The 18032-nt window shown below is 36.6% G+C and overlaps 1 non-coding gene across 1 annotated transcript; it reads right to left on the bottom strand.

Annotated features, from left to right (window-relative positions):
• Positions 1–1382: 1382 nt before the first annotated feature.
• LOC122290558 lies at positions 1383–1489 on the bottom strand. The gene has a single exon (XR_006236421.1). It is a non-coding gene; the product is annotated as a small nucleolar RNA R71 (small nucleolar RNA).
• Between the last annotated feature and the right edge of the window lie 16543 nt (positions 1490–18032).

Genomic DNA, 18032 nt, shown 5'->3' with positions numbered 1-18032 from the left:
TTTCTTCTTCCCATCTTCTCAGAACAATTATGGTGAATTCGTTTATGTTGAATTCCATTTCTAGCATGAGCTAAATTTTCTTTATTCTAGGAAAACGATATAACCTATTTCCAAACTATGCTTGTTTGTCCATGCTAATTTAATGCAATTCTCTCTTTCTTTATCTGATTTATTCTGAGTTTAATGCTTCTAATTAACTGGCCATTGATTAGATGATTATTAATCTTGTGATTTGCTATCGAAAGAGGGAATCATAGGGTAGATCTTGGATATTTCAGCATAGGTAAGTATAGAGATCGAAAGACTTGTATGAACCTGTGTAGTAATTAAATCATTGGTCTTATTGCGTTCTTGATTATTTAATTTGCATACTCTTGTGTGAATTGATAAACTAGAATCACTTCCAATTGACTATCGAAAGAGGCTTTTCGATGAATTAGAGATTTGCTAATAGACAAAAGAGGTTTAAGTTAAATTAGCTGGATGAGAAAAGCATAGTGAAGAATTATGGTGAAATCGATTTCCTAGAAGTTTTCTTCCCTATTGAATTTGATCTTTGAAAGTCAGTTTTATTTTCTTTGCTTATTTCTCTTTGAGTTGATCTAAGTTTATTTGCAACTACAAAAACCTTAGCGATTCCTCTAGATAAAATTGAGATTAGTATAATTTTGGTATTTGGCAAGAGTAAGGTACCAATCCCTGAGGACGATACTCTACTTATTACTTTACTATAAAACTACGATACTGTGCACTTGCAGTTTTGCACCGGTCAAGTTTTTGGCGCCGTTGCCGGGGATTAGTTTATTCTTATTCTTTTTGTCAATATCGATACAAAGTAATCTTGGTTTTAATTTAGAATTTTGTTTTAATTTGTTCTACAGGTGTGTTTTTGACATTGGATGCGCCGTGCTAGATCTCGTGATATTATTCCTGTTGATCCGGAGATTGAAAGAACTCTTAGATCACTAAGAAGAAATAAGATACTAGCCATGGCTGAAGAAGATCGTGAGGTACTACCACGCACCTTGAAGGACTATGTACGGCCAGTTGTGAATGGAAATTACTCGAGCATAATGCGCCAACCAATAAATGCCAACAACTTTGAGCTCAAACCAGCTTTGATTAGCATGGTGCAGTAGGCTCAATTCAGTGGATCGCCACTTGATGATCCCAATATTCACTTGGCTATGTTCTTGGAGATTTGTGACACTGTGAAGATCAATGGTGTTACTGAAGACACCATTAGACTGAGATTGTTTCCTTTCTCTTTGAGGGACAAGGCTAGAGGTTGGCTACAATCTCTACAACCGGGAAGCATTGTTAGTTGGCAGGACATGGCTGAGAGGTTTCTTGCTAAATTCTTTCCTCCTGCAAAAACAGCCCAACTCAGGAGTGAGATTGGCCAGTTCAAGCAAAATGATTTTGAGTCACTCTATGAAGCTTGGGAAAGGTATAAGGACTTGGTTCGACGTTACCCACAACATGGATTGCCAGATTGGTTGCAAGTTCAGATGTTCTACAATGGGTTAAATGGGCAAACTTGAACTATAGTTGATGCTGCTACTGGTGGAACTTTGATGTCGAAGACAGCTGAAGGTGCTACTGCACTTTTGGAGGAAATGGCCTCAAACAACTATCAATGGCCAACTGAGAGGACTTTGGCTAAGAAGGTTGCTGGAATTCATGACTTGGAGCCGATAGCAGCTCTTTCCGCTCAAGTAGCTACTCTATCTCATCAGATTTCAGCCTTGACAACACAAAGGATACCACAAAGTACAGAATATGTTGCATCCACAAGCATGATAGTTCAAAGCAATGAGGCGAGTCAAGAACAAGTTCAATATGTCAACAATCGGAACTACAATTATCGTGGTAATCCTATGCCAAATTACTATCATCCAGGGCTTAGAAATCATGAGAATCTTTCATATGGAAATACCAAGAATGTGTTGCAACCTCAACATCCTCCCGGATTTGATAGCCAACCAAGCGAGAAGAAGATGTCACTTGAGGATGCCATGGTTTCCTTTATTCAAGAGACTAATGCAAGGTTTAAAAAGACTGATTCAAGCTTGGACAACATTGAGACTCATTGTAGCAATATGGGAGCCACTATGAAGAATCTTGAAGTGCAAATTGGGCAACTAGCCACTACCATCAATGCCCAACAAAGAGGAGCTTTTCCTAGCAACACTGAAGTGAATCCAAAGGAACAATGCAAGGCCATCACACTTAGGAGTGGAAAAGAAATTGAGAGGGCACCATTAAAGGAGAGCAAGTCCACTCCTACCGCTGCGAACAATGGCCAAAGCAAAGATCAAGTGGAAGAAGAGGAGATTGTCAATGATACACTAGAGGAGACCGACTTGCCTCCTACAATTTCATTTCCTGACAATCCTCCTATTCTTGCTCCTCCACTTTCTTACCCTCAGCGTTTTCAAAAGCAAAAACTAGATAAGCAATTTTCTAAGTTTTTGGATATTTTTAAGAAAATTCACATTAATATTCCTTTTGCAGATGCCTTGGAACAAATGCCAAACTATGTCAAATTCCTGAAAGACATCATTTCCAAGAAGAGAAGGTTGGAGGAGTTTGAAACAGTGAAGCTTTCTGAAGAATGCAGTGCCATTCTTCAAAAGAAATTGCCTCAAAAATTGAAAGATCCGGGGAGTTTCACTTTGCCTTGCACTATTGGAGATTCATTTTTTGATAGAGTCTTATGTGATCTTGGTGCTAGCATTAATCTTATGCCATTTTCTGTTTGCAGGAAATTGGGACTTGGAGAGATGAAGCATACAACAATTTCCTTGCAACTAGCGGATCGGTCCATCAAGTATCCACGTGGAATCATAGAAGATGTATTGGTAAAGGTGGATAAGTTCATTTTCCCTGCTGATTTTGTGGTGTTGGACATGGAAGAAGATGAAGATGTCCCACTAATTCTTGGGCGACCATTCTTGGCCACGGGAAGAGCTTTAATTGATGTTCAAAAGGGTGAATTGACATTGCGGGTTAATAAGGAAGAAGTTATGTTCAACATCTACCAAGCCATGAAATTTCCAGAAGATCCAAGTACTTGCTTTCGGGTAGATGTCATTAAGCAATGTGTAGAAGAGGCCTTTCAAGAAGATATGCCATCCGACCACCTAGAGCGCTGTATCACCTCTTCATCTCATGCTCTTGATTTTAAAAATTCTGCTGTTTGTGAATCTGACTTGCCTTTTGTTAGTGAAGAATTTCTCCACTATGTTTTTGCTTTGGGAGCATTGCAGCAGGTTACATCACTTAGTAATGAAGTGGGGAAGCTAGAGCCGGTGGTACCAAAGAGTGAATCTGGAGTTGATAAAGAAAAGATGCAGAAAAATACTCCAGAGTTGAAGCAATTACCTGAGCATCTTCACTACGCATTCTTGGGTGATAGTGATACCTTTCCAGTGATTGTTGCTACATCACTCACACCCGAAGAAGAGGAAAAGTTGTTGCGTGTATTGAGGGAGCATAGAACAGCCTTGGGATGGACTATTTCTGACATAAAAGGAATAAGTCCCTCCATATGCATGCACAAGATTTTAATGGAGGAGCTTTACAAGCCAACAATTGAGCACCAAAGAAGATTAAATCCAGCAATGAAGGAAGTAGTGAGAGCTGAAATTTTGAAACTCCTTAATGCTGGAATTATATATGCTATTTCAGACAGTTCATGGGTAAGTCCAGTGCAAGTTGTACCAAAGAAAGGTGGAATGACGGTAGTGAAAAATGAAAATAATGAGTTCATTCCTACAAGAACGGTCACGGGATGGCGTGTATGCATGGATTACCGCAAGTTGAATAAAGCAACAAGGAATGATCATTTTCCACTTCCATTCATTGATCAGATGTTGGATCGATTGGCTGGGTACTCCTACTATTGTTTTTTGGATGGTTATTCGGGGTATAACCAGATTGCTATAGCTCCTGAAGATCAAGAGAAGACTGCATTCACATGCCCATATGGGACGTTTGCTTTTAGGAGGATGCCCTTTGGATTGTGCAACGCCCCTGCGACATTTCAACGTTGCATGATGGCTATCTTTTTTGACATGGTGGAAGATATAATGGAAGTATTTATGGATGACTTTTCAGTTTTTGGTACATCTTTTGATCATTGTTTGCATAACTTAGCTCTTGTTTTGCAGAGATGTGAAGATAAGAATCTGGTCCTGAACTGGGAGAAATGTCATTTCATGGTTCAAGAAGGGATAGTGCTGGGCCATAGAGTGTCATCCAAAGGAATTGAGGTGGATCGAGCCAAAATTGCAACCATAGAGAAACTACCACCTCCAAAGAATGTGAAGGGAATAAGAAGTTTTCTGGGACATGCGGGATTTTATAGAAGATTTATCAAGGATTTTTCTAAACTCTCTAAACCTCTATGTAATCTTCTTGAGAAAAATTCTGCATTTGACTTTGATGTTGTTTGTTTGCAGGCCTTTAATGCACTCAAGGAGAAGCTAATTTCAGCACCAATTATGATTGTGCCTGATTGGAGTCAACCTTTTGAAGTTATGTGCGATGCAAGTGACTTTGCAATTGGAACAGTGTTGGGGCAAAGGCGAGACAAGCTGTTTAGAGCCATCTATTATGCAAGCCGGACATTGAATGAAGCTCAGTTAAATTATACAACAACTGAGAAGGAGATGCTTGCTGTGGTGTTTGCTTGTGACAAATTTCGGTCCTACCTCATTGGGACAAAGGTGATAGTGTTCACTGATCATGCAGCACTTCGCTATTTGTTTGGCAAGAATGATGCTAAGCCTAGGCTAATTCGTTGGATCCTCCTTCTTCAAGAATTTGATTTGGAGATTCGAGACAAGAAGGGAAGTGAAAATTTAGTGGCTGACCATCTCTCTCGGTTAGAGCAAGAGGAAGAAAGACTAGATTCAGTGGTCCAAGAGGCATTCCCTGATGAGCAGTTGTTTGCATGTGAGATCAAGCTTCCGTGGTATGCTGATATTGTTAATTATCTAGCTTGTAAAGTTTTACCACCTGATCTTGCTTACCATCAACGTAAGAAATTTTTGCATGATGTGAATCACTATCTTTGGGATGAGCCTTTGTTGTTCAAAAGATGCCCTGATCAAATCATTAGAAGATGTGTGCCGGAAGAAGAGATGCAAGACATCCTCCATCATTGCCATTCCTCATCATATGGAGGACACTTTGGAGCCACCCGTACAGCAGCTAAGGTACTTCAAAGTGGGTTCTTTTGGCCTTCCATTTTTCGTGATAGTTACACTTTGGTGAAAACTTGTGACCGGTGCCAACGTATGGGAAATATTTCAAGGCGTCATGAGTTACCATTGAAAGGTATCTTAGAAGTTGAGTTGTTTGATGTTTGGGGAATAGATTTTATGGGGCCTTTTCCTCCTTCTTTTGGTTTTGCTTATATCTTGCTAGCAGTTGACTATGTGTCAAAATGGGTGGAAGCAATTGCTACAACAACAAATGATGCAAAGGTAGTGCTCAAATTTCTGCACAAGAACATATTCACAAGATTTGGCACTCCACGAGCTATTATTAGTGATGAAGGGACTCACTTTGCAACAAGTTATTTGAGAATCTTCTGTCTAAATATGGTGTGAAGCACAAGATAGCACTTGCTTACCATCCTCAAACTAATGGTCAAGCTGAAATTTCAAATAGAGAGATCAAGAACATCCTTGAGAAGACGGTCAAAATCAATAGAAAGGATTGGGCGAAGAAGCTTGATGATGCTTTGTGGGCATACCGTACAGCCTTTAAAACACCTATCGGGATGTCTCCATACCGATTAGTGTTTGGAAAGGCATGTCATCTTCCTGTAGAGTTGGAGCATAGAGCTTATTGGGCTGTGAAAAAGTTTAACTTTGATTTGAAGGCAGCAGGTGAAAAGCGACTTCTTCAATTGAATGAGATGGAAGAGTTCCGGAATGATGCATATGAAAATGCAAAGATCTATAAAGAAAGGACGAAGAAGTGGCATGACAAACAGATTCTTAGGCGAGAGTTTGCTCCAGGACAACAAGTTTTACTCTTCAATTCACGACTCAAACTTTTCCCAGGAAAGTTAAAATCAAGATGGACGGGTCCTTATACAATTCATGAAACTTTCTCTTTTGGAGCAGTAGATTTGAAGGACAAGGCAGGGAATATTTTCAGAGTTAATGGTCAAAGATTGAAGCACTACTATGGAGAGCAAATGGAGAGGAACTATGCATATATTCCTCTTGGAGATCCTAAGTGATGAGGATTGAAAAGTCTGGCTGTAGACTTTAAAACAAGCGCTTATGGGAGGCAGCCCATAGATCTATCTTTCACTCTTTCATTTATTTTATTATCTTTGTTTATTTAAGTATTAATAAATTGGTTTTTGATGCAGGTTTATTTAGCAAGAATAAAGAGCTGGAAAATTTTAAAACCTCGGAAGGTTCACCATGAAACCAGGGAAGTTCCTTTATTTCTTCAATCCTTTTTACTTTTGCATCACAATGAGGACATTGTTTAGTTTAAGTTTGGGGGTGTAAACTCCTATAATTATTTGATCCTCTTGTTTTCTAAGTCTTGGGTTGTTGATGGGTTGTTTGAGTCTCTTACCAAGCATGCATTGGAGTAAGATTGAATTCTCTATGACTCTGAAATTTGTGATTGAAGATGGTTTTGAGAAAAATTTTCAAAAATTTCTTTTATGTCAAGTGAAGTTTTGTGGGTACTTTGGTTTAAATCTTTGACCTTGAACACAATTGAGCACATAGTCGTTTTTCTCTTATTCCATTTTGCTTATGAAGAGAAGAAGTTGAATTAATTGAAAGAGGGAGGTTCGATTTTGCTTTGCTCTAGAATCCGTTGATGGGTCCTTGGGGCGAAATCCTAGTTGAGACCAAATATTAGAGAAATGATCTAGACATTTCTTTGGCATAACCAAAAAGCTTTCCCAGCCGTCCTAAATGTCATGCCATCATTACATGGTGTGTTTCGATAGTCAACCCCCTTGAGCCTTCATGAGCCTTTATTGATTCTTTAAACTACATAAACCATGCCCGCTCTAAGCCTGAAAAATAATGAATCTACCGTTGATAGTTTGAGAAAATACTTTGGTGGAGAGTTACATTTAAAAGAGAAAATTGGTTTCATGATGAAACGTATTATGTTTGCTCTATTTGATCAAAGAAAAAGAAGAAGAAGAAAGGAAGTGATTGAAAAAAAAAAAAAAAAAAAAAAAAAGAAAAGAAAAAGAAGTCGTCAAGCGGAAAGTGAATTACCTCAAATTTTGTTAAGGGAAGTGTTGGTATTACATCAGTGATTACAGCAATAATAATGCCACAAGTATGAGCATATTGCAAAGAAAGAGCTATGATTTGAATCATGTGAGTTTCTCTTTTAATGTTCTTTTCACTAAGTATTTTCCCACTTTGATTTAATTTCCCATATCCAGTTCTTTCTTAACCCTCACCCTGTGGCCTATCATTACAACCTTAATAAAGACCTTTTGATCTTTGATTTTGGTGTTGACTACATTAGTGGAGAGGATTTCTGAAAATTGGACTTATGGGGTTAAGTTTTAAGAGAATTCTTCTGATTTTGGTTGTTCTACTTTTATCTGAGTTTGCAGGTGGTTTGAGGTTAAATTGATTATATCACACACACACTCAAGGTCTTAGCTTTAGGTTGAAGTAAACGCCTAACTCTTGCTTGACAAATTGCAAAATTTTTGATTGATTTTCTTGCTATCTTCGATGTTAAAAGAGTAAGATACTAGAGATGAAATCTAAATTCATAAAAGCTTGGTGAGTGATGATACTTCTATTTGGGGTCGAGTTGATATTGCCTAAACTATCATTTGTTTTTCTTTTTGTTTGAGGACAAACAAAGTTGTAAGTTTGGGGGTATTTGATGGCTTGCAAAATTTCATATTGCAGATTTTACAAGTTCGCTCGAGCGGAGGCTTTTGGCCGCTCGAGCGAATTCAGATAGATTCAAACGCTCGACTGCCGCTCGACAGGGAGCTCGAGCGGGTTGCTGAAAAACGAAGATCGCTCGAGCAGAGACATTGGCCGCTCGAGCGAAATCAGGCAGAGTCGAACGCTCGATGTGCGCTCGATAGGACGCTCGAGCGAAATCAGGCAGAGTCGAACGCTCGACGCGCGCTCGACACCCCGCTCGAGCGAACATCGTATTCTGACAGATTTTATGTTTTCCGTCGTGGGACCATATAAAAGCCATTTTTCACTCTAGAGCCGCGAGTTTTGACTGGAGAACACTTCTTGGGAGAGAAAAACATAGCTAGAGGGATTCAAATCATTTGTTTTGGAGACGGAATTCCAACTTATTGCATGTACGTTGGATTCATACACGAGCACGGACGGGAGAAAAGCGTTGAATCATTCCCTTGAGCTTTTGACGACGAGTTGAGGCTGCAAGGAGGATTTTTCAGTGTTTATTTTCTTCTTCCCATCTTCTCAGAACAATTATGGTGAATTCGTTTATGTTGAATTCCATTTCTAGCATGAGCTAAATTTTCTTTATTCTAGGAAAACGATGTAACCTATTTCCAAACTATGCTTGTTTGTCCATGCTAATTTAATGCAATTCTCTCTTTCTTTATCTGATTTATTCTGAGTTTAATGCTTCTAATTAACTGGCCATTGATTAGATGATTATTAATCTTGTGATTTGCTATCGAAAGAGGGAATCATAGGGTAGATCTTGGATATTTCAGCATAGGTAAGTATAGAGATCGAAAGACTTGTATGAACCTGTGTAGTAATTAAATCATTGGTCTTATTGCGTTCTTGATTATTTAATTTGCATACTCTTGTGTGAATTGATAAACTAGAATCACTTCCAATTGACTATCGAAAGAGGCTTTTCGATGAATTAGAGATTTGCTAATAGACAAAAGAGGTTTAAGTTAAATTAGCTGGATGAGAAAAGCATAGTGAAGAATTATGGTGAAATCGATTTCCTAGAAGTTTTCTTCCCTATTGAATTTGATCTTTGAAAGTCAGTTTTATTTTCTTTGCTTATTTCTCTTTGAGTTGATCTAAGTTTATTTGCAACTACAAAAACCTTAGCGATTCCTCTAGATAAAATTGAGATTAGTATAATTTTGGTATTTGGCAAGAGTAAGGTACCAACCCTGAGGACGATTCTCTACTTATTACTTTACTATAAAACTACGATACTGTGCACTTGCAGTTCTGCACCGGTCAAACAGCAATTAAAATTCAATTAAAAGCCGATAATTTAAAATACAAGAACTATTATATTAATTAAATTAAAATATTCCTTCAGTGAAAATACACGTAAAAACGGGGTGTGACAAATTGTAAGGTACCAACATAACCAACCAGGTACTATAGGGAATGCTCATGTTACCAAAAGGATTAAAGCCGTCTGTAGATAGACCAAGCCTAACATTACGAGGGTCAGAGGCAAAATCATCATGTTGTGAATCATACGTCTTCCAAGTCATGCCATCTACTAGATGCTTTAGTACCCCATCGTTATTGCAATCTATAGCATGTCATTTTATTTGTGAAGAAGTATTTGATGACATAAAAAAACCTTTGCAACCTTGCCTTTAAAGGAAACCACCGTAATATTTTCACTGGACTTCTTTTACCTTTTCTAGACCTATCATCCATAGACTCTTTTTGCTTCCATTTTGACACTCCGCATACCACGCATATTTCTAGATTCTTGTTGTCCTTCCAAAATAATATACAACCATTGGGACATACTAAGATCTTCTCGTATCCAAGACCTAACTCATTCATGTACTTCTTCGCCTTGTACGTATTTTTAGGTAATGATGCTCCTGGTGGGAGCAACTCATTCACAAATTCAAGCAGTTCTATGAATATGCTATTACTCAATCCACCCAAACACTTCATATTCCATAGACATACGATAAGTATGTTTTGTGCACCCTTCATATAATGGCTCATCAGCATCTTTCAACATATTGTAAAACTTATTAACTCTTTCGCTAGAACCTTGTCGATTTTCATTTTGCACTCTAGCTTCTCCAGCATCCACACCTATTTCAGGCCCACCCTCAACTATTTCAGGATCAAACATAAAGAAAATATCATATAACATGGTTGTCATCCCACTAGAGCCTTGATTTATTTGCTCATTATTATTTTGGGCATCAGTAGCATGGGAAGATGCCTCCCCTATTCTCTCCCCATGAGCATGCCAAATGGTGTAACCTTGAGAAATTCCATAGCTAATCAAATGATCATATACTATGTTGGGCATGAACATCTTACGTAATCCACATTTTCTACATGGGCAACCAATTGGCGAATCTGTAGCACAATTCTCACATGCAAACCTCAAAAACTCATTGACACCATCGACATTCTCTTTTGTATGTCGAGTTTTCTTCATCCAAATTTTTTCCATAGCTCAATTATATTTTAAATATGAAAACAAAATAGAATGAGTATGCAAGATCATCAATAACTTAAAACATAGTATAGAAAATAATTTTGAACTTTGAAAAGTGAAGCAAAACAAAGCATAAATTTGCATATAAATACCATAAGCATAAATTTGCAAAATGAACAATAAGTTTGCTTAAATATTGTTGGATTTATGTGTCAACTCCAAATTGAAAATCATGATATCATAACTCTATATTATTTTCATCCCCTCAAAATAATATAGAGTTATTTTATTTTTAGTCATTCCCTTGTAGAGGCCATCATTCTTATTATCTACAGATCGTTTTGTTCTTGTGTTATATGGCAAGGAATTCATCAGTGTGCTAGAGTCCTAGTGGAGTAGACAAAGAAAGAGCCATAAAAGAAAGAGCCAGGAGTTTTTGAACCGCGAGTTTTAGATTTTGAAGAGTTCTTCTATTGTGTTTCCACTTTGGGTCCAAATTGTTGGAGTCTTCCATCTCATATTGAAAGAATGGAATTAAAAAGGAAAGAAGAAAGGCTTAAAATAGAAAGAAAGTTAGAAGAGGAGAGTTAGTTCTTTTGTTATTGTACTATTGATGTATTATAAATAGGACTTAAGTCTGATGTAAAATTCATTCATTACAATTCAGTAGTTTTACCAAGATCCTTTTGCCTTCTCACAATGTACCAATCCATAAATTTACCAATCCAGAAATTTACCATCACACAATGTACACTCCATAAATAACTCCATAAATTTAGTCTTTTTTTTCCTTTAAATTTGAAAAAAAAAATTAGATTATAGTAATGAAGCCTCAAACTTAAAACTGATAAAGATAAATAAAAGAGTACTAATACATCCACAAAGCAATAATACAAAAACAATCATACAAATTGATGTGGTTTTATCAGATCTATTCGAAAACCAAACAATAAAAGAATGCATTACAATTTGATGAACTACATTAAGCTATGTCAGTTTGTATGATTACTTTTGTGTAATTTCTTTATTACTATAATATTTCTCTAAATAAAATGGGACTAAAGTTTAAAATCTGGGAATTGATAAATTTCATTTAATAATTACTGTTATTAATGCAATAGGGAGAAAAAAGAATAATAATGATACACAAGTGCTGTGGGAGAGGAAGGCTATGTGGGAAGAAATGAAAAAAGAATAAAGAATAAAGAAGAAGAACAGAGTTTGGTAAAAGTAACAGTTGGCAGCCTCACACCAACCTATAATGCCACTTTGCTAGGCCTTCCACCTAGGATTCAAAAGTTAGGTTTACATTTTAATAAATTTATACTTAGGAAAAATTTAAGAATCTCTTTATTTTCTATAAGTAGAGCTTAGTGGACTTTATTATAAGGATTTATTTCCTATCACCAGTTAGTGGCTTAATTTAGTTTTGGACAAATAAATGGTTCTGGTAAATTTGAGTGAATTACATTTCATATATTAAGGTTTAGTGATCAAGTTGCTTCAAGGTACTTTGCTTCTGCATTAATCTAACTACATTTTATTATTTAAAACTAGGAGTTAAGAGTTTCTTTAAGGTCTAGTGGTCAAGTTCTATATATTTGTTGTCGAAGATCTTAAGCAATTTCTTGATCATTCGATTTACAAGTGTTAGCCTTGTGCTCTAACACAATTTGATTAGCAATATAGTGCGGTGTTGAAAAGTTTGTGTTGATAGTAAGTTTATATCATTAATAATATAGTATTACTATATCACTATAATTAATAGTATCATAAGTGATATAGTATAAGTATGGTGATTTATATAATAATTTATATATAGACTTAAAATATATTACTAATAGTATTAGAGTACGTATTAGTATAAGACCATAAAGTAGAAATTGTAACTAATATAAATTATATACTAATGTATATTATATTTAAAGTATATGATCAAATAAATATTCATGTTTGAGATGATAATGATTTTATTATATATATTTTTTATATTAACATAAAATTATAATAACATTATCTTTTCTATAGTATATATAATAAAATATTATTATATATAATATAATTATATCTAATATAAAAATATTATATTAACATTTCAATTAGAGGGAGGATTGGAATATTTGGATCAAAGAGTAATAAGCAAGCATAATATTAGTAAACAAATTAGAAAGAAAGAGGCGTACAAACATAATATTAGTCAACAAATTAGAAAGAAAGTGGTGGAACCAACAATTTCTTTGAAGAGGGGCTGATTTCTTTAACCGTATGACACATTTATGTAAAATAAATAGAAATTAATAAGTTTATTATTTTTCTTATTAATTTTAATTTAATTTTGATGAGACCACATCCTTGAAAATATATATTATATAGAAATTATACAAAAATTATATTAATATATTATAATAGAAATTAACATAATTTTAATTATGTTAAAATTATGTTCATTTTAATTTAATCTTGATGAGACCACATCCTTAAAAAGTATATGAGAATCATAAATATTTTGGGAGGGCCATTTTCTACATTTATAAAATTATGTTAAATAAAATCTTAAAATCATAGGACTATTTCTTTTACATAATTTTGGCATGGTGCCCCCCCCCCCCCCCCCCCCCCCCCCCCCCCCCCCCCCTTAACCTCAAAGTGGTTTCGCCACTGCACATATACAATTTCCCTCAAACAATAGCATATAAAAACTAATGAAACTTAAGTTGCCGCCTCTACGCTGCCTCAAATTTTCGTGTAATTTAGATTTCCCTCTCACTGCTTGCAACGCTGCAAATAGAATTTTCATTCCATTTAAATTCCCCTCTCACTGCTTTCACAATATTCACAAATTTTCATCATTCCAACGCCTTTTATTTGCCAAGAATGGTTGGCCAAGAATGGTGCCAATGGTGCCGATTTGGTCTATACTAATAACTCAACATTGCCTCAGGTCCTGAGAGGTTTGATCCATTTGGATTTAGCTAGCTTTCCTTCCTAAAGATGTCGATGAGTTTTTGTTTTTGGTTGTCGTTTTTTGGTTATCATGGTTTTTCATTATGTTTCATAGGCCTGTCTTGGTTGCCACGGTTTTCCTCCGCCGTAAGTGAGGGTGTTACTAATAAACTGGGGAGGGCGTCACTATTGGATATATGATTGCCCACTCTTTCCAAAAAAAAAAAAGGTTTTGGGATTGCATATTTGAAGGATAATTTATAATGAGCTTGGAGTTTTTAGTTTCGCAGGCTTGGTGTACTAGTTTGAATTATCTTGGAGACTAATTAGGCTGTAACCATTAAAATGGGGTTGATTATAGTTGAATGATGGATATAGGAATTTTCAAGGAGAATATTTCTTTGGGAATTGGAGGTATTGATTTAGATTGTGTAATTCTCTGAGGATCAAAGATCTGGATCGAATTCAAGAAAATAATTTTTATAGCTCGAGGTTACAGTGGCAGGTTTTAGGATTGATCGATACTGAGTTTGAGGATAATAGATGTGGTACCCCGTTTTTACGTGTATTTTCAATGAAGGAGTATTTTAATTTAATTAAAATATTACTTCCTTTATTTTAAATTATCGTATTTTAATTGGATTTATTTAGTTGTGATATTTGTTTTGTAGAGCTTTCTTAATATTAATTATCATTTTGAATTTAAATTGCTGTATAATTTATTTTAGTTTGGTTTTGGATTTAAAATTATGTTGTTAGTTTTTACTAGTTATTTATTATATTTTAGCTTGATGTGGCGTTTAAATTATTTTATTTGTTTTATAACTTTTAGGTTATTTTCGTTGGATTAGTTTCTGGACTCCAGAGGTGAGGATTGGACCTCATTTCTTTTTCTCATCTTTTCTTTTTCTCTTTTTCTTTTTCTTTTTTCTTTTTCTTTCTTTTTCTCCACCGGTTTCCCCCATGCACGCGACACTCTCTCTCTCCTTCATTTCCGTCTGTTTTCTTCCACCGCCGCTCTCCTACGACATGGGCAACACCACCCATCCAGAAATATTCCCCTCCGGCCGGCGCAGCTCCCCACCAAATTTCACCTCCATCCGAGCCACTGTTAGCTGCTCGAGCTCCTCCAAGCCACACCGTTTTTGGGCCATTTCGCCGCCGTCATTCCACCTCCAACCACCACCTCTTCACCACATCATCTACCTCTTGCCATCCTAAACCACCTAGACTTTTGGAAATTATATTACTTGTTTTTATATTATGTAATTTGGATTTGAAAAGTACAGGCCTTTGTCCCGTTTTTGGACTTGGAAGAATTGGCTTTGATAGGTGTTGAAGTAGATTATGTACGATAGTATTTAATTCAATAGATTTTGACTTGGAGTTATTGGTGAGTCGATTAAAGTGTTCAGTCGAAGCGTGTTGCTCAACGGAATGTTGGTTGGCAATGATTGTAGTGATTATCTTTAGGAATTAATTGTGACTTGAGGTCACATAGGAATTTAAATTTTGAGACTTTCCTTTGGAGATTGAGTGTCCAGTTGGGAGAATTATAGAAATTATTATTTAACTTGAAGAGAGATTGTTGGGTCGCCACGTGTGGTGGTTAACAAAGTCTTGGAAGTTGAAACTTATGCATCAACGGTGGGTAGCATAATCATATGTATGAGGTAATAAAGCATTAGGATCCATGAGTGTTGTTCAATAGTTTTGATGGATTGAAGATTTAAACAGCATGGCCTGTCTTGAGGTTTATTTGTGATGTGCGATTGAAGGAATTAAAGTTTTAATACTAGAGTTTTTGAGGGTACAAGTAGGTGGGTGAGTTACCAAGAGCGTTTCAATTATGTCTAGGTGAAGTCAATGGTAGTTTATAGTGAGTTTAGTTATTGCAAGATTAGATGTTATTCAAAATATAGGTAATGATCTTGAAGTGTGGGATATCGGATAGAAGTTATAGGCGCTCTCGTTGGTTGGCCGGGAAGGACTTGGGCCTTTGGATATGTTCGAAGAGACAGGAGTATTTTAGGATGATGTTATATGTTTCCAATTTGGGGCCTGGAGGTTGATTAGTATTGATTTCTGTCATCAATCAATGGATGCATTTTTGCAGAATGTTGATTTTGATTAAGGTAGCAAGAACGAAATGAGGAGTGAGTAATAATTCATGGCTTTTGGAGATTTATTATTTTCTATTGAAGTGTGGCAAATGATTTTTCTTGTTTTCAGGTGTTGAGTTAGCTTGTACTGTTAATTTATGAGGACATAGTCTTTTTTATATTTTGGTGAGTTATCAGAGTGCGCACGGAAGCATGATTTTTTTTTAGATAATTAGGTATGCAAATTTTGTGCTGATTGTGAGGAATTAGTAGTGATTCAAAATTTTAATGGAAGATTAATCATTAGTTGTGCAATTTATGCTTATTGATGGTTTACTTCGGAAGTGACTAATAGGTTACCAACTTGCAGAATATAATAGAGGTTTGGAAGTTTTCTTTTAGCATGAGAGTCGATTGAGATTAACACAGTTTATGGCGCAAAGATAATAACCATTGGAGTTTACTGGGTGTTGTATTAAGTTTTGGTGGAATTGGAGCTTTCAGATTACATAGTTGCCTTAGGAGTAGTAGAAGTGATGGTCATTGGGAGACTAGTGTGGGTATGATGGAATTGCCTATAGGAGTAGACAAGAGAGAGAAATATCATTAATTGTTTGGGTGTTAATGATGGTATATTTCTCCCAAATGTGTTATGAGGTTGTTTCTTCACAGATTATGGATTGGTAAGAGCAACAGTTGAGATCCAAGACGATACCTCTGGTAAAGGTGGCATGGGGAGATCCGTTAGTTCAAGATTTCTCTTGGGAGAGAGAAGCAGGCATGAGAGAGTAGTATCCCTATTTGTTTGAGTAAATGATGGTATGTTTCTTAAACTTGGTATCAGTGGAATCTTGTGACTTGCTTTAAAGTTAGTATTTGATCTTGCAAATTTTGAGGACGAAATTTATTTTAAGGGGGGAGGATGTGGTACCCCATTTTTACGTGTATTTTCACTGAAGGAGTATTTTAATTTAATTAAAATATTAGTTCTTTTATTTTAAATTACCGTATTTTAATTAGATTTATTTAGTTGTGATATTTGTTTTGTAGAGCTTTCTTAATATTAATTATCGTTTTGAATTTAAATTGCTGTGTAATTTATTTTAGTTTATTTTTAGATTTAAAATTATGTTGTTAGTTTTTACTTGTTATTTATTATATTTTAGCTTGATGTGGTGTTTAAATTATTTTATTCATTTTATAGCTTTTAAAATTGTTTTCGTCGGATCAGTTTCTGGACTCCAGAGGTGAGGACTGGACCTCATTTCTTTTCCCCATCGTTTTTTATTCTCTTTTTCTTTTTCTCTTTTCTTTTTCTTTTTCTTTCTTTTTCTCCCCCGGTTTCCCCCATGCACGCGTCACTCTCTCTCTCTTCCATTTCCATCCGTTTTCTTCCACAGCCCAGCACCGCCGCTTGTCGGTGACGTGGTCAACACCATCCACCCAGAAATCTTCCCCTCCGGTCGGCGCACCTCCCCACCAAATTTCACCTCCGTCCGAGCCACCGTTAGCTGCCACAAGCTCCTCCAAGCCGCACAGTTTTTGGGCCATTTCGCCGCCGTCGTTCCACCTCTGGCCACCACCTCTTCACCACATCATCACCTACCTTTTGCTATCCTAAACCACCTATTTCCAGCTCCGATCCGTTGCCGGAGCAGCCCCCACAAGCTCATCTTTGTTTTTGTCGTTTTTCACTTCCACAACCATTTTCTCCGCCACCCACTAGCCAACTCTCACTTCCACTAGCTTCATAAATAACTCCAGGCCATTTCCTATCAATCCCAAGTCTTGGTTTGTCCCCATTCAAAAGTGGGTATTTTACAACCCACGGCCACAATGTATTTTACACTGTTACGCTGCTTTTTCTCCGCCGTTTGCAGCCTCTTGATCCTTCAAAAATTATTATATAGCATTATAAGTATTTCTCAAACTCTATTTTAGATTTAAATATATTATTGCTTTTACAATAAATTCATTGATTGGTTGGTTATTCCGGATTGAGTCCGAGGAGTCGGGGGTCGGATGGATTGAGGACGGGGTTGCTTGTTTATTGTTGATGTTGAGTTTTGTTGGATAAATTGTATCTTGAGGTGTGCATTGCATGGTGCATTCATGTGCATGTATTAAATTGAGAAAAACTAGTTTTACCTTTGTAAATAGATTTTCGGGTGCATGTGTATCACGACCCTAAACCGAGATGGGGCATTATCTTGGTGGAGCTCCTCTGGTCACTCGGGAGCGTAATATACTGAGTGATATCCCCTGGGTTGTCCCTGGGTGACAACAGGAGCAGGCGGGATGGTAACGCTCTCGTACCGACTCCGTGGCCCTTTGTTGGCGAGGGCTAGAGGATGCTTGGCTACATATGCGTGGGGTGTGGAACTGGGCATCGCTCGTTACAAAGCCACACGCATGGTCATTACTCGTGGTGTGACGATAGGAGCCAGGGTGTGCGGATGAACCCTAGGGGAGGTCATGGTGCAATTAGATAATTGGATATTGTTTTGAAATTGGATTTGGGCCAAATGAGATTTTTGGCGTGAGTTGGAAAGAAATTGTTTTTGGGCCAAATTA

This window comes from Carya illinoinensis, chromosome 12, assembly GCF_018687715.1.
Source record: "Carya illinoinensis cultivar Pawnee chromosome 12, C.illinoinensisPawnee_v1, whole genome shotgun sequence".
In the NCBI taxonomy this organism is placed as follows: Eukaryota; Viridiplantae; Streptophyta; class Magnoliopsida; order Fagales; family Juglandaceae; genus Carya; species Carya illinoinensis.
This window is presented reverse-complemented; position numbering and strand designations above follow the sequence as displayed.